Source organism: Diabrotica undecimpunctata, chromosome 1 (assembly GCF_040954645.1).
Source record: "Diabrotica undecimpunctata isolate CICGRU chromosome 1, icDiaUnde3, whole genome shotgun sequence".
NCBI lineage: Eukaryota > Metazoa > Arthropoda > Insecta > Coleoptera > Chrysomelidae > Diabrotica > Diabrotica undecimpunctata.
In genome coordinates this window covers 171,269,434-171,296,218 of record NC_092803.1, presented here as the reverse complement: position 1 = coordinate 171,296,218, position 26,785 = coordinate 171,269,434, and the positions used below count along the sequence as shown (strand labels likewise).

The window sequence follows — 26,785 nt, the reverse complement described above, 5'->3', positions numbered from 1 at the left end:
ACAATCTGGCACATCTCATCGACCGATAGTAGGATTCAAAAGTAAATGCAAAATGCTTTATACTCCAGTCAAACTGTAAAAAACTCTAAAAGATATATAAGGGATTGATGACAAATCGTTGAAGACGTACAGATAAGTACAAGTCATCCAAACCAGACTCCAATTCGAGATAGACAGGCTAGGTTTAATCCCAAAAGCACAATTCGGATTTAGAGCTCAACATTCCAGCGAACTTCAAGTACTTATACTTACAAAGTACATAACAGATGAATTAAAGGACAAACAATATACAGGAGCAACTTTCTTGGATGTAAGCAATACCTTTGACAGAGTATGGCACAAACTACTAACATACAAAATGGGAGATTATGGATAGAGCAGGACAATTACGAGACTACTTTCCTCGCACCTAAGGACAGGAGGTTGAGGGTCTAAATAGGACAAGCTTTATCTGAATACGAAACTCGAGAAGCTGGAGTACCAGAGAGGGCAAGGCTTATCACCCCTTCTGTATAGCATAATATATAGCAGAAGTTTCAAGAATACCCGAAACACTACTCAGCCTTTATGTAGACCACTTTGCAATTGCGGCAAAACACAGGAACCTAGATAAAGTTGGTTAGCTGTAAGAAATCTGCAGACGGCACTGGATACTCAGTAGACTTTGAATGTTCAGGCGGTATGTTCAAAAAGATAGCCCACAAAAACAGCTCCCAGTGCAAGAAATGCACATCGAATTGCAGAATAAAGCTAAATATCTAGAAGTCATGATGGACCAAGATTTAACGTTCACACCATAGGTAAACTCAACAGTCCAAAAAACAGCAATGACCAGAGCCGCAATAATTATAACATATGCATCTCTTGCATAAGAATACATATGCAACACTAACAAAAAGAAGATACAAGCATCACACATCAGATGCTTAAGAGAAGCTGCAAGTTTGCCCAGATATAAGACTTTATACGGTAGGGAAAAAGGTGAAAGTAGTCAAAGACAACGCAAAGTGAGTAAGTATATTTTCCACAATATGTTGGTGGTTTGCCTTTAAAATTTTTTCCTTGATATCGTCTCTGTTCTTCACGTTGCTCCATGAAGTGTTCTTTCCCATCAAATTTTATGTCCGTAAATACGTTAGACATTGATGTTCCTGATCTTTCCACTATGCTTCTTGTAGTAAGAGTTAAGTTTACGTAGGGAATTGTTACATATCGACGAAAACCTAATAAAGTAATATTTCTGTTATTAACCCTTTTTTAAAGAAGCCATGAAATCTATACCTACTACTCCTCGTCCAATGAATGTATTTTATACTTGCGGTTAATAAATAAACGTTTTACTATGAGCTTGTGATTCCACCTACTAGCTACTGCGGGAGGTTCTATATTAACAACAATAACATATTATCAAGTACTAGTCTTGATCCTAAAGTCAAATATTCGTGATCTTTTTTAGCGATTGTTTTATCAGTATAATAGTCAAAAGTAAAACTGTCTAGCGTGCGGCCTAATGCTTGTAGCTTTACGCTAACGGATAAAAAGAATACCGCTAGGGTGCTAGTCCCTACTAGTCGTTGAGGTGTCGGGATCGTAGCAACGAGTACAGGGCGCAATCAATTTCTTACGTCCCGTACGTGGGAAAAGTAACGTTGCCATCGTTTGAGTTGTAGGAAGTCAGTATGAGGGCTGCTAGAAGCAAGACAGCAGCACTGTCCATAAGTCGCACTGGCCAATGCCAGTATCTACCTAGTATCCAAGACGAGCTTATGAGGCACCACTCTGCTTTTGTTACACATAACCTCTGCAGAAGGTTTTGCAGGTTATATACTATCCGTACCAATCTGAACGTGCGCCTGTGAGACGTGCCTATAGCAGAAGATAAGTGGTAGAGAAGTAAGCTCCTCAACGGCAACCTATTAAACGTGCTTGGTGGTCTGCTATCACATCAGCATGCAACTGTTTGCGCCCTTTCAGTGATCATGGGTAGCGGTATGTCCGGCAACACAGGTACTGCGTGGAGGGTGGAGCCCCACGATATGGCTATCGTGTTACCCTCACTGAAGACGGACTCGCAGGGGCATTGGTTATGACAGAATAGGATAGACTTCTTCTCTTCTCGGATGCTGGCAATACCCTTTATACGCCTACTCTACCCAAACGGTCGCGTCTTGGGTCGTCAACGTCTGGAGGTCCCCGGCCTTTACCACTTGAGGAGAAAATTCTCGTTATTCATTTTTGTTGACACTTGATGGGTAAGGGGTCCAGGTTTTATTGAGTTCCCTATGTGTCCTACCAACGCGGGATGCGTGCTTCAGGTCTGCACCTAGACCAGAAGACCGCGTAGTGTTTAAGATCATAGTGCTCCGGAAAATTACAATCTAAGTAGTGATGCCGCCTTCCAATGTCCGCCAACCAGCGATCCCGTAAAGGGTGGGAACGGCGGTTTTGCTAGCATTGTGAAAATACTAAAGTCAACAGCATCTGTAAATCAGGCATTTAAACTTTGTTGTGCTCTGGAGTGCTCACCAGCCAACCCCCCCCCCCCCATACAACCATAATGCGGTTGTAACTATGACTCTCTTAAGGGACTTAAACTAAGATATTTTCATAAATAAAAATCCCAAAATTTGTAGCCAAATCAAATAAGCATTCCACATATAAACTGCTTTAATGGGTTATGTACATATTATTTGACAGTCATTCCATTTACTTTTTTTATAGTTATTATCCAAAATAATATTCCTTAAAATATTGTGAAATAATTTCTCCTAAATATGATAAAATATAAAACTTTTTTAAATATTGCACATTTTAATAATGCTAACGACTAGTGTCCTCTATATAGATCAGTAAAATAAATCTTACAATAAAGATTAAAAAAAAAATGGTACAGTAGGCGATACTGTAAATTAGCGCAAAGCTTCGTACTGTTTCCTGTATTTTTAAAATTTAAATAATATAAATAATTTTATTATTAATTTTTTTTTTATAGATTCTTATAGATTTTAGTAAAATTGAAAAAGTTAACATGTATAACGGACTCTCCTTATGGCGTAAATGGACTCCTCCAACTATTTACTGTGACTGCGAACCACGAACCGCTATTTCGTGACGCTACTTATGTGACACCGTGCAGTGGCGCTACTTCCTTGACTGTGGTCTCAGATTTTTCCAGAGAAAAAATAATACAATGCTAGTGTAGAAGCTTGTCTTTAACAATTTAATTTCCCAGATTTATTCAGGAATATAGTTTATTATAAACATTAACCAACAAAAGAATAATCCAGTATACGATAAAAAGGGGCCGATATGAAACTTTTATTATTAAATATTTAAATATAAACGAAGTCAGCAAATTTGTCCAATGTTTATAATGTTTTTATTGGAAAGATATTGGAAATATAATACAACAAAAATTATAATTCAATTTACTACTGTGTAAAATATCTATAAATTTTTTTTTCTTGAAATTTATACAAATTTTAAGAGTGGAAAAAAATAAAAATTTAGTGGTAAAAGAGAGGAAAATTAAGAGAGGAAAAAAAAAATAAAAATATCTATAAATAGAACGCTATTCTATAATGCGTTTCTTCTGCCATAAAAAATGTGCTATCATCAATTTCCAAATGAAGTATAATAATTTTGTTGAATCGTAATACAAAGATCCTAAAACACTCGATAAAATAGTAGTTGTTATCACTTATATTTTAATTAGCTACAAAGTTTAACATTTACATAATTTTTTAAATAATGCACTAATACAGACGAGTCTGTACCTCTGCAACGCTGCTCTATGGTAGGTTGCTTTGCATATCACACACACATACTTTTATTCGTTTCCCACAATTAGCGTCATTTAAATTACATCGAGTAGCAAAGTCCCGTATGAAAATAAGTACTTCCTAATATTGTTACTGTTAAACTAACAGTATGTAACCTACAAATGAATTAGCGTCATGGAAAATGAAACTTTTGCGTATGTGCTCACTATACGGAACTAGAAATGTCTACTCTTTGAAGTGAATAGTGAAGGATTTTATTTTTGTATAAGGATTTTAAGAAATATTTAAAAGATTATTGTTTAGTTAACAATAATTAATCTACAATTTTTTATGTAAATGATAAACCTAGAGATTGGTTTAAAATATCCTCAGCAGTTGATTATAATTTTTTTAACGTCACTATTTAGGAAGTGTCTCAGACTTCCTTTAGTTATTTATACTGATGCCTCAAAGTCTACTGTTGGTATGGATATTGATGTGCTTTCCATGTCCCATCAACTAATACAGAAAGACCTTTTAAACCAAATCGTAATTTTTTAATTTTTAGTACTGAAGATATATCAATATAAGAAGCAATAATATACTTAAAAACACTCAGAATAATTATTTTACAATGATATCTGACTCACTACCTATCTGTTAAGATAGCAATTAAAACTTCACTAGCCCCCTAGAAGTAATTCAAACATACATTATATTCGTCAAATTAAAAAACTGACTCTGATGAGGGATTCTGATTTCTGAGACTGAAGAGACTCTGATGCTGATCCTGCTTATCGAGAGAATGACAGTGATCAAATTTATTCGAGTAGTGATGAAGAAACTGGACCCAGTAATTCTATTGATAAAGTGTTAATAGCTAACTGATTTCGCTCACAGTGCAGATTGTTATCTTGATTGTTTTCTTACTTTATAGAAAGGGGTGACGATGTTAGTAGGTATACCAAGAAAGAAACAGAAGTTGTATAACGAAGGTCCTTCTGATTTAGTCGATGATTTAGTAATTGGTAAGATGTCTTATTTGCAATTTTTAATTTTGTATGGATTTGTTGAATATTTAGAACCCAGAGAAACTGAAGGAGTCATCAACATAGACGATGTTAATTTAAGAGCAGATAAAATAATGTGGAAAGAAATAGATGGCCCAAAACAACTACATAAATTTGAATTTACTGATAGTCCAGGATTCAACACTGATGAAGAGCAACTACGTGATCACAAACCGATTGATTTTTACTTAGCACTTATTTGTTGATAATATAATTCAACTTTTATTAATAACAGAAAGAAATAGATACGCTCAATAGAAAGTAGTTGAGGGAATTGTAAATGAAACCATCAAAAATTATTCGTCTTTTGTGCAAATGGAAAGGCACAGATAGAGATAAATTACTTCGTTTTTTAGCCGTTATAATGTGGATGGGATTAGACAAAAAACCAGAGTTGAGAGACTAGTGGAGCAATAATCCACTTTATAAAAATGCGATATCTCAAAGTTGCGGTTTTTGGCAGGAACCGATTCGAGGTCCTTTTAGATTGTTTTCACATTTCCGATAATAAACATATTCCACTAAATCTTGAATAGTAAATTTCAGAAAATTTGTACGCCTAAAAATTCTCTGTGTATTAATGAGACAATGGTGCCTTTTCGTGGAAGGTTAAGATTGTTTTCACATTTCCGATAATAAACATATTCCACTAAATCTTGAATAGTAAATTTCAGAAAATTTGTACGCCTAAAAATTCTCTGTGTATTAATGAGACAATGGTGCCTTTTCGTGGAAGGTTAAGTTTTTTCAATATATACGTGGAGAAGGGCGTAAAAATATGGGATCAAGCTATTTAAACTTCGTGTATCTGAAGGTTATACATATGCGGTGAAACTTTACGGTGGAAAAGAAATACCATGAGAGAAATCCTTAGCTTTTAGGGTAGCTGTGAAACTTATGCAACATCTTTTAGGTACCGGAAGAACATTATTCACGGATACTTTCTAAACGCAATTCAAAAGCTTTGGTAAATGTGAAGCTTAAACGAGGAGAAATGACTTAAATCTTTATAGAACAACACAAAAGTTAAGTTAAAAGTCTTTATTGATGTTTCGGACCAAAAAGCGGCGTACAGTTCTTGCATTCGTAGAAGCAAAGAATATAGACGTCTTTGGTAGAAGTATCAAGTGGTACCGGAAAGTCGCTATCAAACTTTTGACTAATACGGCAGTTGTAAATGCGCATGTGATTTACAAATATGTTTCGGGTAACACAATATCTATAGTATCAGCTACCAAACTGAGAGTCACGCAGAGAAGAATGGAGCGGTCCATGTTAGGAATAACTCTGCGAGACAGAATAACCAACGAAGACATCTGCAGAAGAACCGGAGTGACTGACATCATCGAGAAGATAGCCAGACTAAAATGGAGATGGGCAGGACACATAGCCAGAATGACAGATGGGCGATGGACAAAGAGGTTATTGGAATGGAGGCCAAGGGAAGACAAGAGAAGCGTCGGTCTACCACCTACAAGATGGACTGACGATTTAATAAGACTCAATAAAAACTGGATAAGAACGGCGCAAGATAGACGGGGTTGGAAACATGAGGAAGAGGCCTATGTTCAGCAGTGGACTCTTGAGGCTGGATGATGATGATGAACACAATATCTATTACTTCTTTCTGAGAAAAATAGTTTTATTATTGCTACACACTAGGGGTGCTCCCAAACCACAACAAGAACAATCCGTCAGACACTACATTATAGAAAAAGAGAATAGGAATAGAGGAAGACTACTTTTATGTGCATTAAGTGTTTTTTTATACCCATGCAAGTACTGTTAAGAAATTAATGTAATAGAATATCATAATATCTATATGTGTTATTATATTATATTTTATTCATGCATTACAAAATATGTGGGACAACCTGGTGCATATGGTCTGGACTAAAACCAAGAACAAAAAATTTTATCCACAGACCGTGTGCATCACAAGCCACCAGAATGCTTTTTTCTTGTTTTAATTGTCAGAACGTCAAATTGACATGCACACACAAAAACTAATATAATTTTGATGTCGGAACTACAAAAAAATTCCTTTGGCCCGAGACAAAAGAGCGCGTTTATGCTTTGGAACTTAACGTGTTAATATTATTATTAGAAAAATTTATGAAATTAAATTAAAATTAAAATGTTTATTTTATGGTTATAAATATCTTTAAATAATATATTTCGCAAAAAAAAAAATTCTGAATTCATATTGACATAATAATTTACGCATAATAACGTTGTACATAAAAGCTTTCTGGGCGAAATTAAAGTTTCTTGTGAAAAGCTTTTATATAGTTAGAAATAATGCAAATTTTAGGCAAAAAAAATAGCTAATTCTAAGGTATACGGTAATGATAGAAATATTACATATTTATTACTGTTAATTAATGATACTCGAGGTTAGGACAGTATGCACACGTAGAAGAAATGGACAAAAGGCGGTTCCACACAAACAAGGTTTTCTTTGAGACTATAACGAAACAACAAATTACCAAAAATAAGCTATAGGGATGTCCCATAAAATGTCTTAGATTATAAAGGGATTAATAATTGAAGGTTTAACAGTCTACATAATTAAAGACTGAAATGAGAAGAATCAGTTTCAGAACAAATACTTCATTAAACATTTACAATACCAACGTTACATAATTATTCATATAATAAGCTTATAAGGTGCAATGGTAATCTCCAATAATATGCATTAAATAAAACTCTAAAAAGTAATTCTACTTGTATTTAAAAAAGAGTTTTATATTGGATTTTTGAGTATACTATCAAAAATATGCAAGTTTGCAAATAGAACAAATACTTATATGGAAAATCTGCACAAATGGCTTTACCCTACCCTCCACAGGTATATTTTAAATTATGTTGATACAAAGGTAGGTATATGATATATTATTAAGCTTTTGTAGGTTATGTTGATATATTTTAAATACATACAATCAAAACAAACAGTTCCAGATCTTATTTGACCTTGCCAAATAACCTGCACAATTCTTAGTGTTTCTTTTCAAACATATTTTATGGTTAGAAATGTCAATAACCCCAAAAAAGCTAAGTGAAGGTACCTAACTAAGATCAAACCGTGGTAACCAAAAGGTAAACAAATAAATTTAATATATTAATTTAATAATATCAGGTAAAAGATTGTTTTTACTTACTTTATTATTCACTTAAAAAATCACTGTCATACTACTCTCAAACAAATTATCCAAATAATTACAAATATGCATAAAATCTTGTCTTCAAACCACATTCACATCGCGCTACGGAGGCATGTCTTGCGATCTTGCCACTATTGTCACTACTACCATCTTCAATTTTGTATTCCTCTCGCACACCTGAGAGCAGGGAGCAGGTAAACAACTCGAGAGAAAGAAATGGTTGGCGGCTGAGCTGGCCATCAACCTTGATCACTAGTGAACCGGCCAACTAACGCTTCATTTCACGTCTGGTCGGTCTCGAAGAAGTTTTGCATTTTGTTTTTATCGGTTCGATTGGGGCAATTGCGTCGGTCGTAATAAAGACAATCATAATCTTATTATTATGTTTTGTGTGTCCGTTCATGCACAGCTTCCCTTTTCTTACACTTGAGCGGCTTCTTAACTAACAACGCAAATCAAATACACGTGGATCGAGTGAACTCTTAAAAGAGTAGGTATACCATTAACATAAAAAACGTGTTAAAATGTCAACGATTGTCTGGTAATGTTTACCTTATTTACATTTAGTTATTTTATTAAATTCAATTAAAAATGTCTACGACAAAATTCTTTTTAGTTCATGGACGTGATTAACCTTTGATAACGTGACGTGATGGTACACAAAATGTAACGTACGCAAATCTAGAAAAGGTCCAAAAAACAAATATTTTCGGAAAAACTGTCTGAGAACTTGTCGATTCTTTAAATATATAATTTAAATAGACAAAAAAAAATTGCACACAAATTTATTATAACTTGTATTTAAACTCATGCTTTTAAAACAAAAGTTACCAGATTTTTGACAGGTATATCTGGTTGGCCTATTTTTTTGTATACTACAGTAAAAACAACGTCCTCGACGATTAGGTTGTGGAATTGGGACTGGAACAATTTCTTCTTCAATACAGCTAATTTCTTTTATTCTTGACCTAATTGATCCAGGAATACGTTTATTCAAAAATCGACGTTGCAGATGACCGTTTACTAGTTCCATACCAAGAGCTTCTCGAAAATGCCTTCTAGGCATTTTAACTATCTCATTAGATTTATATTTGTTTATTACAAATGAATTGATACCGGCTACATTCATTCCAGAATAAAAAATGACCACATGACCACATTGGCCATCCGCGAGTGTCTCGAGCGCAAATCTAGGCGGCACACATCTTATCAACTAGATCTACTTTTCCTTTAGATTTATTATAGTCAATGATGATTTCTGACCTGCCCGCTAATTCGTCTAGCAAATCGTCGTGGTGCATCGTTGAGGGTAAAATAACGTTTTTGTTTTTTCTGGATATATACGACTCAATCGTACATTTATCTCTATAAAAAAACATACTTGATTTTTCTGGTCTCTTGAGATCAGTACATTAAATTGGAAGCGCTCTTTTGTTTTTTCTCATAGTGCTTATCATAGTCAGATAATGTTTGTTTAAAAGAAGATCGGCCAATTTAAGGCTCGTAAAAAAATTGTCCATTGTTATATTTTTGTGAGAACCAGATATAGGACTGCAGAGGCAAGGAACGAGGGAAATATTGCTTGTATCAATTTTATATGGTCCAGGTGGCTGTTGTCCAACGTACACCTATAGAGTTGCGGTATAAGGAAACTTAGCATCTACTAATGCGTAGATTTTTATGCCATATTTATTAGGTTTATTATACATATTTATTAGGTTTTTCATCTATCGTTGTATATGCTGATAATAAAAAATTTTTAGGTAAATTTGAATTAAACGAATTGAAGAATTCTCTCACAGCTGCCAATTTGTCATATTTTTGCCTCTCTATTCCTGTTCATTTATCATCAAGACGGATGTGTCTGAGCAAAAACTTAAACCGTGCAAGCGACATTGTAAATCTAAAAATATATGACAACGAGCCATTTGTCCTAAAGATATCTGCATATCTGAGATTATTTTTGGTTACCCTAGCTATATATAAAAGACCCAATAGTGCCCCAAGTTCAAAAATATCTGTCTCTTTTGCAGATTTATTACTAAGATTGTAAGAACACAGTTCAATAAAGATATTCGTTTTGTCTACAACAATGGTTTGCAAAATCTCTTCAGTAAAAAGAAAACAACTCCAAATCTTTAATGCGCTTTTCATATGTCTTACTTCCCTAGTTACTCCAGAAATTTTTATCTTCATTAAATTGTTACTGCGAGTACGTATCCGGCGGGTTCCTATATGTTTCTTTCATTTAGTTGTTCCATCCTTATCTACCAATAAAATGCGGCACCCTTTGTGGAACATTCAAGACTTCTGAGATTTGCTCCTTAATTTCTTCTTCCATGTCGGTGTCGTGGTCTTGTGTCCTTTTGAAATCTTCTTTCAAACTACCATCGTCATCGTTAGGTTCAACTTCTAACTCAGAATCAGAGATAAATTTCGTATGAAGCTTTTCAAGATATGCTTGTTGCTTTTCAGATATACAAAAAAAAAACATCAGTACATCACTTCCAATTATAAATTACATAAATATTTTTTATGTACCCCAGAAATAAAATATTTTAAAACTGAATTTACCTGAAGATTTGTGATAACTTGTATAACGTGCGTACTCACGTTCCGCAATTCAATATAGCAGCAGAACTAAATGCATTAGACAACTCTCAGAACACTAGTGAATAGAGTATCCCCTCTCTTGAAGCTAGCGAATACGTCACGACCGAAATCATAATTAATCTTCAGAAATCGACAAATAATTCGACAAGCTGACTCATAGTCCGTACGTTAACTCTGAAAGGTTTAAGATATGAAACAAGTAATTTTATTTAATCAGATTATTATAAAATTATTAGACCCTCCGAGATATAGCAAACTGATCACCGGCATTCCTTGAAAATCCGTAAACTGATTACCTCAGATAGGTAAACTCATTACCAGCATTTTCGCTAAAGTGCTGGTTTCTAATACGGAAGATTGTCTGGTATCTGTTACACCTCTTGTTTATGTGATAATCTATTAAATTCACAAATAATCTTTAAGCAAGGAATCCTGTTTTTGATTTAGTACAGAAATACAGCAACTAAGTCGTCTCCTGATTTAATATATTTTTCTTAAAAACCAAATATTTATTTAAAAAGTAGATGAGTGAAACCAATAAAGTTTGTGTGCTTATTTGTGCTATAAAACACAACTGTGATTAGTATTTTTATAAATTATTAACTATCGATCACTACTGTAACCTCAAAACCTCATATCTAAGAGTACTGATAAGAACAGATTTTTTTATTCTTCTATTTTGTACTTTCTGGCTTTCGAGACAGGACCGTCTCGAGGATAGAACTTGATGAAGTATGGCAAATAAATTCAAAAATGGATGAAAGTTCTGATGGAGCTGCTTCGGCTTCTCACGATACCAACCATTTGTTTGGCATGCTCTTACCTCTTTCAAATATTCGACAAAAGATCAAGCTCTCAATTCATAAATACATTATTGCTGTGGCATATTTAGTGCAACCGAAAAATAGATTATTTGCCTAACGTATCTCCAGCAATAGAATATGCATTTACCCCACCAGTACTAACGTTGTTGATTCCATACTGTAATCACATAATTCGCTAATATTGAACCTTAATCTGGAAATAAATGTAAGGCTCCTAAGATGTTATATCTTCTCGATATTATACTACGGAGTTGAATCCTGGACACTCACTGAAGCGATGGAGAAAAAACTTAAAGCCTTCGAGATGAGGCTATACAGAAGAATCCTAAGGATATGATGGACGGACAAGATCACCAACGAGATTGTAATACGAAGAATGGGGAAAGAAAGAAAAGTGATTTTTTGTTTCTTTCCCCATTTGTTTAATTTGTTTAATTAACAAAAAACAAAATTTGTTTAATTTACTAATGTTTGTATTTTGAGAACGATTTCTGAAGTGGAAATTGAAACGTAAATAAACGTATTTTAACCTTTAATTGTGGCTTATTCCCATTTAAATAGTAATTAAGAAAAGTGATGTATACGATCAAAAGGAGAAAGTTAGGATATCTCGGACAGATAATCAAAAACGACACTAAATACAGATTACTGAAAATAATCCTTCAAGACAAATTATTCGAAAAGCGAGGAATTGGAAGAAAAAGAATATCATGGTTAAAATAACCTGACGGAAGGGTTCTCTTCAACAACAACTAATCTATTTAAAACATCAGTTAATAAAATAATTATAGCCAGAATAATCGCCAATATTCGAAACGAATAGACACCAAAAGAAGAAGAACAATACAGAAATCACTCCAGTGGCAAGACTTGTCATTTCTACTGTCTGTCCCACCATTTCAAATGCTCTAATAAAAGATGAACTAAAAAAACAAAGACTTCAAACAGTATCACGAATAACTTTTTTAAGAGTAGGCATGCCGGATACTACATATAGCCATATTTTAAGCTTTCTCCGCTAAGTATTTGTTACTCCTGATGAAAGCATCCTTATTCCAGACTTTGTTACAATCTTTTATGACAACTTTAACTACCATATATACTTCATCTTTGACAACTTAAATTGCACTAGGTGTGCAACAAAAAGACGTCGATGTCAACAAACAAACATCCTTTAAAATAAATAGTCAATATCAAACCCAGAAAGTAATTCTACCTGTACAACAACCTCCGCTAATGGTTACTGATCACACTAACGTTCAAAATTCTAATGGTAAAACCATAGTATCTGATCAACTATTATCAGCAAAACACACTCTGTTAGAAGAAACAGAAAAGACCAAAGAAACAAATTTTGCTTCGTTGAACACCGAAGTACCTCTCAACCCAGCCAAAAGACAGATATCTACCTCGTCTGATTTACAAGAAACAAGAACTACCACAACCCATTTTGTCAAACCTAAACACACAATTAAGCGCCAACAAACTCATCGTCTGATATTATTAAGGAGTCCGTTTTAAAAATAAAATTAAGTCTAGGTCCCCAAAATTTGCTCTTGATTTTATTGTTATTTGTGATGCGATTCAAAGTACCTTAACCTCAAAATACCCTAACTCAAATGTAGAATACTACATAACGGACATAAAATCATTAAAAGATATTCTATTATTTGTATATTGCACATGATCATATTTTATACCACGACACAAAATCCAAATGAACAAGACTAAGAAAAGAAATATAACTCAATATCACTGAGTCATCATCGGACATATAAAGTAATATCTCTGTTTCTCATTCAGATATCTGAAAAATGTTTAATATATTTATGAAAGAATTGTCTCCTCTAGTAATCTGTTTTCGGGAAACACATCTTGAAACTAATAACATAAAAACTATACTAGTTTCCTCAAAAGTCGCGACACAGAACACGTAGACGTAGGTATTTTTGTAAACAATTGCATAGAGGCAAGAAAAATGAACCTAAACACTAATTTGGAATCCGTTGCTATATCTATATCATGCAATATCAACTGCAGACCTATTAACATAGGTAACATTTACCTCCCATATCCAAATAGAAACGTAATTGATGATTTTAATTGCTATATCACATGGGGTAGTATAAAAATAGACATCATGTAGAAGACTCCTTCAGGAATTAATAGATAATCAAAATTTAATATTAATTAATTGGTAAATGTACTTATTTATCTCCCATATCGTTTAACTGCAAGTTTCTGTTGGAACAGTCTTGATTGCGTGTATATTAGCGATCATTTTCCTGTAACAATTGAAGCCATTGGGCATGATTAACCGATAATTCTAGTTTACCAAAAATGGAAATTAAACTGCAAAATTGAGACTTATATAGAGATCTAATAAATAATTATCTTAAGAACTTCAGAAGATGGAATAGATTTTACTACTCATTATTTCAATGAAATTATACTTAAAGGAGCTAATATTGCGGTGGGAAAATTAAAACTTTTTAAACCAAAACCGGTATCACGGTGGAATCAAGAAGTAGTCCTAGCTATGAAATTTCGCAAACATGCTTTCAATATTTTAAAAAAACATTCTTCTTCTTGATGTGCCTATCCGTTACGAATGTTGGCGATCATCATGGCAATCTTTATCTTATCTACAGCAGCGCGGAAAAGCTGCACAGATGTTGTATTGAAAGAGATTCTGAGGTTCTTTAACCAAGATGTTCTCCTTCTTCCTGGACCTCGTTTTTCAAATATTTTTCCTTGCAGGATGGCTTGAAGGAGAGCATATCTGGATTCATTTCACATAATATGTTCGAAGAATTGTACCTTTCGAGATTTGATGGTGGTCAGTACTCCTCGGTTCTTATTCATTCTTCTGAGGACCTTCTCATTAATGACTCGGTCAGTCCACGGGATCTTAGATATTCTCGATTATGCCACATCTCAAATGCTTCCAGTTTTCTGCACATATATTTGTTCAAGGTCCACGATTCAACACCATAAAAAAGGACAGAGAAGACGTATCATCGCAGCATTCTTACTTTTGTATCAAGAGAGAGATTGTAACTCTTGAAGAAGACCCCATTCGATTGAAGGTGGATCTAGCTTTTCCGATACGTGCTCTAATCTCCTGGTTGTTGGTCCATTCTTTATTTATTATTGTGCCGAGGTAGTTGTAGTGAATCACTCTTTCTACGGGGGATTGGTTGACGTAGAGTTGACCTTCTGTTATCCTTTTCTTGCTAATTATCATAAGCATTATCTTCTTAACGTTTATATCGAGTCCATATTGTTGACTGTAATACGTGATTTTGTTCATAAGAACTTGTAGGTCTTCTAAGTTTTCCGCAACTGCTATGGTATCATCTGCATATCTGATGTTGTTTAGCCGGTAACCATTTAGTAGAATACCTTTTTCAGTTTCGTGCAAAGCTTCAATAAATATTCTTTCAGAGTACAGATTGAAGATTAGAGGAGACAAAATACAACCTTTGTTCACTCCACGCATGATTTTTACATAATCAGTGTGTTCGCCTTTAACTCTGAGATTTGCTGTCTGATTCCAGTAAAGATTTCTAATTATTTTCAGATCTTGGTTGTTAATTCCTGTTTCTTTTAGTATTTGAATCATCTTGGCGTGCTGTACTCGATCAAACGCTTTCTCGTAATCAACCAGACATGCGTATACGCCGCAGTTGACGTCTCTGCATCTCTGGAATAAGACTTGTACTGAGAACAAAGCCTCTCTGGTACCAACAGCATTTGTGAACCCGAACTGGTTGGGGGAACTTTGACTTTCACACAGCTTGTAGATTTTCTCAAAAAAACATTGAACAACAGAAAACCTTAACAATTTTACAAAACTAATTAAGGACAAAAACTAAATATCTTATTAAGCAAAGTAAAAAAGAAACATGGTCAAATTATGTCTCTACTTTACCACCTATGACTACAATCTAGAATAAAGAACGTACACTCAAAGATGCCCAAAGTTCAATTCACATTACTATCGAATATATTATTATTTTTTACAGCACAAAAAAACATTGAACGAAAAGAATGCTTGAAATTTACTATTCCACGTGAGCTGAGGATTTTACAGAAGTGACTGTTATGGCGGTTAAGCATACCATTTTTTGTAAACTTCGATTGATCACACCAAATAATTTTTTTGGTAAAATCTTGATCTGGGCAATTTATTAAAACCCATTTGTATAGTGTATACAAATAAAGGGTCCAATGATGTTTTTTAAAATTCTGTGAATTGTTAAGTCGATACCTGTAACAATTGCTGACATTATCGTAGGGATGAATTTGGATTAGCTGCAAAATATCGCAGGACATCTACGAGTATTTGTAAGTCTTTAGTATCGACGTTAATCGTTTTACTTATAAACTGACCATCTGGAAACAATTATTCAACAACCGTTTTACAGTTTTATGATTTGGTCGAGCCTTGTCAGGATATCTCTAATTAACAACACGGTAAGTTCTGGATACTGATCTGTTACACTCACCGTAAATTAAAATTAAATTTCACAAATCATCCTTTGTATATCCTAAATGAGCCATTATTATTTTGTCAAGAAAATTGGGCTAATTATTATAATAACTGTCACCCAATTGCATACAACAAGATTACTATTAAACATTAGCAATAACTGATATTTTTGTCAGAATATTTCATAGACTACTTGATAAATAAATATTTTGTGACAAAAATGTATAAAGTTAATTTATTTGAAAATTGCCAGAGATAGGTATAGGGAATACTAATACAGGTCGATAGTGAAACACATACTTTTCTAAAATAATGAATCACATACAGGGTGTTGAATCATTTGAAAAAAAAAGGAGCTGGGCGAAAATTTGGGATGCCGATTTTATGCCAATTTTGACAGCACCCGGTATAATGAAAAAGGCAACTTTACACTGTAAACGATAATGCTCATCATCATCATAAGTGGCTCGACAATCCGTTGTGGATCTTGGCCTGCTCACAAAGAAGTCGCCACTCCTGTCGATTCCTGGCAACTTCCCTCCATCTTCTAACCCCTAGAATCTGTAGGTCTTCTTCCACATCATCAATCCATCTCATTCGAGTGTCGTCCTCTGCTTCTTGTGCCCTCTGGTTTTGAAAATGTTAATCTCTTCGTGTATTCGTGATCTGACGAACGATAATGCTGTTTGTGGATAATAAGATCCTAAGCAATTTAAGCTTTTATTAAAATTATATTAGAGGATATTGAACTTTATATACAGGATAGAAAAGTGAAATTTTCATATAAAAACCAATATAAGTTAAAAACGGTTCACAATTAATAGGTATAGGAGAGTATTAACAAAAAAATGTTCTAAATAACAAAAATATTCCTAAAATTAAAAAATATACTGGGTGTCTTATTAAAAAAAAAAACGAAATTATAAGCAATTTCCGGTATAACCGGAAGTAGCCAATAGATGAAAATATTTTCATTACCCTTCGTCTTCCCACGTCGGTAAAATTACATGGAGTCCCATGTGGGTTCCATTTGTACCCCAGAGAAAAAAATGCGTATATTTAATTTTTATTATAAGAAAATGAAATAAAATCTTAAATTAACACATTTTTATTACATTAAAGTGTATATCGAGCAAAAAAATAATTTTCATCATTTAATTAAATTAACTGTAGGAATAAAAAATAAATCTTAGGACCGAAAACTAGTCTGAAGTTTCTTGGCATCGGGTACAAATTACTTCCTTGATATGGTGTCCTGCACATACAAAATTTTTACACTGCTTACAAAATTGCCTTGATTTACGATCTTTATTTCGACTACATAAGTAGCAACGTCCACTTGAAGATAGTTCACAGGCTGCTTCCATTTGCATCTTCACCAGCGCCAACTCTGGAACGACATCTTGCATGTACTGCTTCAATCACTGCTTCGTCTTACTCAATCGTACTCCCTCATTATATCGCCTAGTAATATTTTCTTTTACTAAAGCTTCTCCTAGATTTAGTAGAAAATTACATCTATCATCTTTGTCTCTAGATAAATCCGGGTACGTGATATACCATAAGATGTAAGCGTTCAGGCCAGAAATATCCAATATTTATCCAAATACTGTCATTGGCCATCGGTTGCATATCCTACGAGCAGAGTATTGCTTTACCATCTTATCTGTGGTATCTATTTCGTTCGATGTTGTGTTCTTAGAGTTGCGACATGCGCGTAGTAATTTGTAAAGCCACCGATAATACAGATGACACAGATTCCCACGCGGGGTACGAATGTACCCCTAGCCGATCATAATTTATTTGCTTTTAATTTGAAACATCGTTACTGATTTTATGAATAATATATTATTTGCAATACCCTAATGGACACAAAATAAAATTAGCCAAACGAAACAGGCGCTAATCTCAAAAATATTACAAAAATGTGCATCTGGGGTACAGCTGTACCCCACCCGAGAAGACGAAGGTTAAATAGGTCACTCTTCAACACCCCTTGACCTGATCGTCCTGTGGTGGGAACTTATATAAATTCATCAAATAAGAAGATGAAGATGTTAGTTTGTCGAAGCTATTCTGCATGTTTAGTATTTTTCGTACAATCGGTATAATCATCAAATACTACAGTAACTTTATGTATTTACCCAGCACACTTATGCATATTATGAATCCCGAGGATTTTTTAACCTTTTTAATTGTTAAATCTCCAAAATGGCGACTCTTAGGAGAAAAAGTAGAGAAACATTTTTTTTGCGCATGTGGGATTCACGGGACAGCTCATATTTCATTTATAATAATGTCTCGAACGTTTCTACCAATTTTTAGCTCTATGTGAATTTTTGTAACCTCGGCATAATTTTGTGGGCTAACTTAACCGAGTTAATGGGCAGATCACATAGTACTTATCGATGACACATGCGATTACATAATAAAATAAATACTACTGTGTAACATATTTTAGTGCGATAACGAACGTGTTTTCCTATTTACTCATTTATAATCTTTTCCCGTATACCAATTATAATGTTTATCAATTTAGTTTAAAGTCATTTTAAATTAGTAATTCAATGTTGATAATTTATTTTCTATTGGTATTCACTAATGAGAAATTTAGCTATTCTGGTTAAAAATTTGTAAAACAAATTAAAAAGAAATCTATATAACGTGACAAAGTACAAAAAGTAAACTTTTATTTTTAGTTTAAGTGTAGATAGAAGTTTGTGCCTTCTGTTCAGTGGTAACATTTCTGAAAATATCTCCAATCCATTATATTTCCTAATATTCAAGGTATGTCTAAATCATTATTCGATAATAAATATAACAGCGTGTATCATATGTAATTAAGTATTTAAAAATCATACACTGTGTTAAAATCAATAAAAATCATATAATATATTGGTAACACATCATATTTATAGCAAGTTACCAAGACCTCTTTTAGTAACAAAAAGTGATCAGTTAATCTTAATTTGAAAAAAACTGCTTAGTACCTACTTTCTAAGTTTAGTTTATTCTGTTTTTCCATGTTTTTAGCCAGCCTTCTAAGCCAGAGCACACGAGTTCGTTGCTCAGCACCAACAGCGGCATTTTTATCGGTCCCCATGAGCTAGTGCATCGACACTTTTAGTTACCTTAAACAGGGTTAAAGATGCAATTGACGCTGAAACAATCCGAAAAGATCTCACCGGCAAAAAATGCCGTACAATATTATTATCTTCTCAAAATGTTTTGTTTCTATCTGACCCTATTGTCTTGTCTTCCTATTATAAATACTAATTATCTATTCACTGTTTTTTATATTCATTATCGTACCAATCGCTTTTCCTATTTCACTCTTAATGTATTGAGGTCATTTGCGACCTATTTGGGACAGATACAGAGGACCACGGCCAATGTCGCCACTCTCATTGTTCCTTTTATATTTCTACGTGTAGACTCAGAAGAGTCGCACATTTCTTTTGTGAACCATTTTCGTTTTGTTTCGGTGTTCTGTCGATGTATTCAGGTATAGAAGATAATGATTTGAGGTTCATGTGAAATTTATAGACACAACAAAAAGGAATCGTTTAAGTTGACAATATTTATTCCGAAATATTTAATATCCTTAGAGGAGTTTGGCAGTATTGTGTTTTGTCACCCTTATTATTGACTATTTACTCTGAATAGCCATTTAGAGAGGCGATGGCAAATACTGAAGAGGGGCTTTAGGTAAATGGAATATTTATGAATAATTTTCGATACGCTGACGATATTGTTCTCCTTGCTGATAATACAAAAGGCCTTTAAATGCTAATTATTCAAATAGAAATTACTAGCAGACGGAATGAATATTAATATCGATAAAACTAAAACGATGATAATCAGCTAAAACCTTAATGTAAAATACTAATTAGTGTAATTGTTTTATAAACTATAAACCACTGGAAAGAATCCAAAACAGATTTTTATACCAGAGAAGGAATACACAGTCCCTCTTTAGTGTTAGTGAACTTTTGTATAGTGTCTGTTTCCGATTATAAATCGTTCCGTAAAGAAAAAGTGACAAATGAATGGGTAAACCAATGGAATCTTTCACAATCAATTCTACACGTCGTGCAGCCCTCAACCGTTTCTTGGTGCGAGATAAACTTAAATCGCCATCTGTTTGTTAACCTAACCCGTTTACGTATAGGTCATAGCAGACTAACTCACAGCTACCTAATCTCCAAAATCAAATCGCCCTACATACATCTTAATAGTGTCCTAACATATTAGTGAAAGACAAAAACACGCAACTAACAATATAAAAGCAGGCTTAGAAGCACATTGTTTTACAAATATGTTTAATTACTTAAAAGATATTGATGTTTAAAACAAACTGTAACTGTTAATGTTTGTAAACTCTATTGGTATAAATTGTAAAATGTGTCAACTTGAGCTTACCTAATTGTGAACCTAATAATTAATCAAAAATACTGTTTAGATATAAGTGTCTATATTTTAATTATAGTACAGCTAATAACCCATATTGTTATCAATAAAATAAAAAAAGAGTACAAATCTTCACTTATCCTGGGGGTAACATAAATGAGGATTGGGATTTGTCTATAATAGAGAAAATCATGTTAAAATTGACCTTCTTCTTCTTTGGGGGCCGTGTCCGTATTCAGACGTTGGCCGTCATCATGTTTACAATTTGTGGAACCACACCATTGTCTAATATTACGCAGCCATGAAAGTTTTTTTCGACCAATCCATCTCTTACAAAAGGCGAAGTAAATGGTATTTAGGTCCTCTAATTATATGGCCGAAGTATTTTGTTTTTCTCCTCTCTATGGTGTTTATGAGCAGACGTTCTGAATTGATCATTTGAAGAACATCTTCATTGGAAGTGTGCGAAACCCACGATATCTTTAGGATTCGTCTATAGCACCACAATTCGAATGCTTCTAACTTGTTTAGCATTGTGGTTTTTAACGTCCATGTCTCACAACCATACAATAGGATGGACCACACATAACATTTCAGGACCTTCTTACGAATATTCATCGACAGGTTTCTGTTATCCAGGTCATAAAACTGGTATCCAGGTCATAAAAGCCTTACGTGATATTTCGATCCTGGTTATTATCTCTTCATCAGAGTCAGAATTTACATTTAAAAAGCTGCCAAGGTATTTGAAATGATTTACCCTTTTGATCTCTTCTCCATTAAGAGAGATCAGACCTTGATCTATATTGATCTTTCCAACTGCCATTCACTTTGTCTTTGAAATGTTGATTTTTAGGCCTCTCCGATAACTTGCTTCACTGACTAGATTTAGTAATTTTTTTAGATCTTGTAAATTTTCTGCAAGAATGGCTGTATCGTCAGCGTATCTAATATTGTTGATTACTTCTCCACCTAGTCTTACTTTGTCTTGTCTGTCATCCAAAGCCTCCCTAAAGATTTCTTCAGAGTACAGATTAAAAAGAGTGGGTGACAAAACACAACCCAAATTGACCAAGCCAGAAATAATTTTATAGAATAAAAACTGCTCTCTGTAATCTGGATTTAATATAATGGTTAAATTTCGAGTTCTTAACTGTTAACGTATATTCAACTTTCCTATATAGAATAAAGGCATAGACCCTTACAAAAAAAAAACATTAAAAATATAAGCATTTGAAATTATTCTTTTAATATAGTTTCCGAGGTAAAAAGCCTTTAAGGTTTTTGGGGATTCGTGGCGCGGCAGTTACGTAAATTGTAAAACTTACATCGGATGTGGATATAGTTCTTGCGCTTTGTATATTATTATTAGTGATGCGGGAGCCAAAAAAGTAAAAGAAGTCCCCACAAAACGACGAAAGCTCCGTTGGTGAACAACATCATTGTTCAAATGCAGAAAATGGTATAGAGGATATATATATATATATATATATATATATATATATATATATATATATATATATATATATAATATATATATATATATATATAATATATATATAATATTAAATATATATATATATATATATACATAAAATATTATATATATATATATATATATATATATATATATATATATATATATATATATATATATATATATTATTTAATGATCTAAAAGCTGAAATGTAGAATTTTCAAAATTTTTATAGAAAGTCTACTGATTTTGAATGGTTATTAGGTAAAATTGGTGCAAAAAACCCAAAAGGAGATACAAACTTTAAAGACATGATAAAGCCAATAGAGGACTTGGAGGACTTGGCAGAAGAGGACCGGGACGCCGTCGTATCTCGTGGTTGAAAAATCTCCGACAATTGTTAGGGATCACCTTAGCGGAGCTGTTTCGCAGAGCAGTCAACAAAACCATGATAGCCTTGATGATCGCCAACATCCGGACCGGATAAGGCACTGAAGAAGAATAAAGAAAGCCAACAGAAAGGTTAATGTTAATTCTACGATATTTAGCTACTGTTGGCTCATATACAAGTTTTATGCACTGGATTCCATAAAACTTCTTGTTCTCGATATAAACCAATAAGTTTTAAACAAGAAAAATTAGACTGCTTCATTATTGTAAATTAGGAAATCAAAATAAAATCGAGACAATGTTCGACACTTTCACTTGGAAACGTACATAGTAAACACAGCCAAAAGAATTCCCTCTTCAATTTTCTTTTGATGTACCGCTCAGTGAACGAACTCTAGCGAAGGAAAACATATGCCTTTGCTACCGTTTGTTGGGGCTTTTGTTGCTACCACATGCGTTTGCCAAATGTGTACGCGCCTTTACACTTGGTTGTGTTTAATACATAACAGAAAAAAAATTTTCGGGTGAACTATGGGTAAAATAATAGAAAAATAAATATTAAGAAACACAATATTCTACAAAAAAAGTTACACTTGTTTAATTCTTGTAATTTAATCGGTTATCGACTTTTGCTTTTAAAAAGTCCAAAAAATTTTAATTTTACCTAAAAAATGTTATTTTCCAAATGTGTAACAATAACAAATTTAAGTAATTAAAGTAAAAAAACAAAAAACTTTAAAGTAAATGTTCAAAATGTCTACCATTTACTTCAATATACTTTATGATCCGGTTTTGCAAAGTTCTCTTAATATAAATAACCCTTGTCTCTTATGTTTAATCACATTTGCGGCTTTTTCTCTTTTCTGTCGCAATTCTAAAAGAGAATTAATTATTTTTTGTAAACTAATGTATTCATTTGCAACCAAATTGAAAAATCCAAAGGATTGCAATCAAGACTTCTTGGTGGCCAATCAAACTTACTTCCACCACTAATCCATTGATGCGAAAACTGTTGATTTAAGTATTGACGAAATTCTAAAGAATAATGTGGTGGCGCCCTGTCCTGCAAAAACCGTATGTTTTGTCTTCAGCAAGAGGAAAATCTTCCAGTAATTTATGTAAATGTTCTTGAAGAAAATCTAAATACAGAGGTCCATTTAAATTTCTTTGCAGTTCAAAAGAACCTATTAGGTAATCACATATTACACCAGACCAAATGCTAACCTTAAAGTCGTCCTGCAAATGGGTTTCTCTCTTAGCATGATAATTTTCAGTCAGAATGCCACAAATGACTATTTTTCCAATTAAATATTCCGTCTGGTAAATGTTGGCTCATCAGTAAAAACATTGTATCCAGAAAATCTGGGTTAATATTTTGTTTATCTTATACAAATTGATCAAATTGTAGATACACAGGTAAATGTTGGGGTAGTAAATTCTGAACAATAGGGGAATGATATGGATGCAGTTTATCCTTCTTCAATTTTTTAAATACAGATGATTGGTTTATCCCTGTTGCCAGACTTAATCGGCGAGTTTTGTTTTTTGGATTCTCTACAACACAAATTAAAACTTTATCTTTTTTTATATACAGTAATAGTGTTTGTAGCTCCTTGTTGACTTTTACGTAAAGACCCCGTCTCACCTAGGCGATGTAAATATTTCAAAACAGTTTTTGCTCCAGTCGTAAGAGACGAAAATACCACTATATCTCTAAAATACCTACAAACAACGTGAATTTTGCTGAGAATGTCAATTTTGAGACTCCAAAAAAGATGCAAAAAGTTTACCACTTTCACCCGCTGGATTTCCCGTAAAACGCCTCCTCGTAGGGGGTGAAAAACGAAAAAATCGGTTTATCAAAAATCTGTAGGCCATGAAAAAATGTTTTACATAAAAAATGTAGATGAGATAATTTTGAACAAAAATTTTTATTAGCATTTTTTCTGTAGAATGAACCGTTCTGTTAGAAACAACGTATTGCACGCAAAACAAACAATTTTAAATAAAATGTGTACCAACTCGACAACAAAAATTCAATATCTTTTGATCAGAGTGTCCTATGAACAAAAATCAATAATATGAAATATATTATTTCATATTATGAAATATGAAATAATATATTTCAATATATTATTTCATATATATTGAAATGAAATATGAAAATGTATTTTGTCGCAAATAAAGTCGGTTTTTATAAAGGTGTTAAATTAATAGACGTTGCACGATTCTTGCTATTTTTTACGATTCTCATGAAATCAATAAAATGTATCACTTTCATTGACTAGATCCGAATCTTCAATATCTATAGCATGATATTTTGGTTTTAAGTTTTGGTAATAGATGTGAGACATTTAAAATATTCCTAAAAAATGCTGAATTTAAACTTTCACATTACAAACGTTGCTAAACGTTTAAAACTGCTCGTTTTTGATTACGCAAATACGTTTTTCAAAACTACACAACTTCTGCTACAAATTCTACTCAATAACGACTTTGTGGAAGCCTTTTTCGTGACTTGTTGAACTTCTGCGTTTTTTAGACATATCTGTTGCCAAAACTCAAAATGAAAATTTCATGTCATAAGTTTTGAAGTTTAGGCTTTATTAATGAAAATTCCATTACAACAGGTTAATAAAAGTAATACATTTTATAGATCTCATGAAAATCGTAAAAAATGGCAAAAATCGCGCAAGGTTTAATTACTTAAAACTTTTACTAAAACCAACGCAGTTTGATTTTGATATGACACTCTGATCAAAAGATATCGACTTGTTACCGTCGAGTTGATATAACCTTTATTTAAAATTGACTTTGCGCGCGTAACTGACATTCAAAATCACCGGTCGCTTCAAGCGTTGTTTCTGAGAGAAGGGTTCATTCTACACGAAAGTACTAATTAACATTTTTGTTCAGAATTATCTCAACAACATTTTCTATATGATGAATCATTTTTTGCTACTACGTACAAATTTTTAATAATTCCATTTCCCCCCTACCCCGGGAGGGGAAAGCCGCGGGATAAAAGTGGTAAAATTTTCATGCATCTTTTTTGGGGTCCCAAAATTGATATTCTAAGGAAAATTCAGCTTGTTCGTATGATTTTTAGGAGTCAAATCTCCGAGTACTGGACTATTTTAGTTCGGTTTCTATGGCCTTCGATTTTAATGTATTTGTGACTAATCTTGGAGCCGCAGTGGTTCCACTCTAATTTGATTGAGCAAAAACACTAATCATATCGCGCATCTCATTGTTGGAAAAATCATTATGTTATTATTTTGTTATATTATGATATTATATTATATATACTTACTCTTATTAATTATTATCAAGTAATATCAACGATTCAACGATAAGTTTTATTGCAACACAAACTAACTACAAGTGACATAAGCCTACCTGAAAAAATAACCGTTAATAAAACGATAATGAACGAAAATAAAAAAAACGAAAAATTAAATTTCGGCTAAATTCGCGAATGTAAGGTTTACTAGATATCAAGAGATCTTTACGAGATCAAATCGGACAGAATCATCATATGATTCAACAACTTAGAGACTTGACATTCTTAATGAATCACCCTGTATAAAGTGATTCATTTAACAAAGTTGAAAAAGTTCGCTTTTTAAATTACCTTGTATATTAAATAATATTCTATTAAAAAAATGTTGAAATTTAACCAAATAGACAACATTAGAAAAAAATACATGGTGTCAAATCGGATACTAAGCATATCCAAACTCATCTTATCCTAATTTTTTAGATATTAATTATCTATGTCAAGTTTCTCTAAAACATCTAATTAAAACTCGTCTCTGCAAGAATCACCCCTTATATTGTATTCGAGGTTTAAACAAAAATGAGTCAATAAAGAATCGGTTTTTATCATTTTTTCATCTGCTTTGAACATTCCTGTATAAAGACCAATGTAATCTTCTATCATAAAAACTGTACTATTATGCATTTCCAAATCGTGTGTAGATATAATATACTTTTAGTATGACCTCTCTTGCCCTGTTTTGTCCTCTTTAGTATTCCAATTTTACCCAAGAACAAACACATGTTTACAACCCTTTCCGACGGCAAGCACGAAACGATAATTTATTTAAAAAAAAAAAACATATTTTCTCTATGCCGCTACTTTTAAAAAATGTTTATCTTATAATCATGAATAGTTTTATTCGATAAAGATGGTCTCGCTTCCACTAAACAAAATATCGACGTCCTCTTCATCCATCTGCTATTACTACCCTACTTGAGAGACAGTAAACAACTAGTTAAAAAATTCCTTTACCTACGCTTTTTTGGTATTCAACTAGGTCAACAAAATTCGAATTGTGTGAATACGTGATACGAATTTTTTATCTTGTCACTGCATACGGTTTGCAACGACAAAATCGAATGTTTTGGACGTACCGGATAAAATTTCCGAGTGCAATAAACGATCGAATCATCTGAACGCGCCCATTTAAACGAATTCGACATTTTGATCGACAATTCGAATACGTATCGTCTGAACGGGCTATTAGTCTGGATTTTCTTTTCTTTTTTTTTAGAAACTGCATTAATAAAATTATCTGC

General features: G+C 33.1%; 2 protein-coding genes across 4 annotated transcripts in view; one reads left to right on the top strand and one right to left on the bottom strand.

Annotated features, from left to right (window-relative positions):
* fdl (beta acetylhexosaminidase fused lobes) overlaps positions 1-26,785 on the bottom strand; it is a 300,470-nt gene that overhangs the window by 270,619 nt on the left and 3,066 nt on the right. Inside the window, exon 1 of one of the 3 annotated variants that reach the window (XM_072520546.1) lies at positions 7,993-8,176. The exons of 1 other annotated variant lie outside the window; for it this stretch is intronic. The gene's annotated coding sequence lies outside the window, so the exon portion shown is untranslated. Of the gene's footprint in view, positions 1-7,992; positions 8,177-26,785 lie in introns of those variants that run through there. One more of the 3 variants, XM_072520545.1, reaches the window with a different exon arrangement.
* The window catches only part of LOC140432566 (uncharacterized oxidoreductase YjmC-like), a 60,659-nt gene continuing 52,375 nt past the window's right edge, over positions 18,502-26,785 (top strand). Inside the window, exon 1 of the mRNA XM_072520557.1 lies at positions 18,502-18,714. The gene's annotated coding sequence lies outside the window, so the exon portion shown is untranslated. The remainder of the gene's footprint in view (positions 18,715-26,785) is intronic.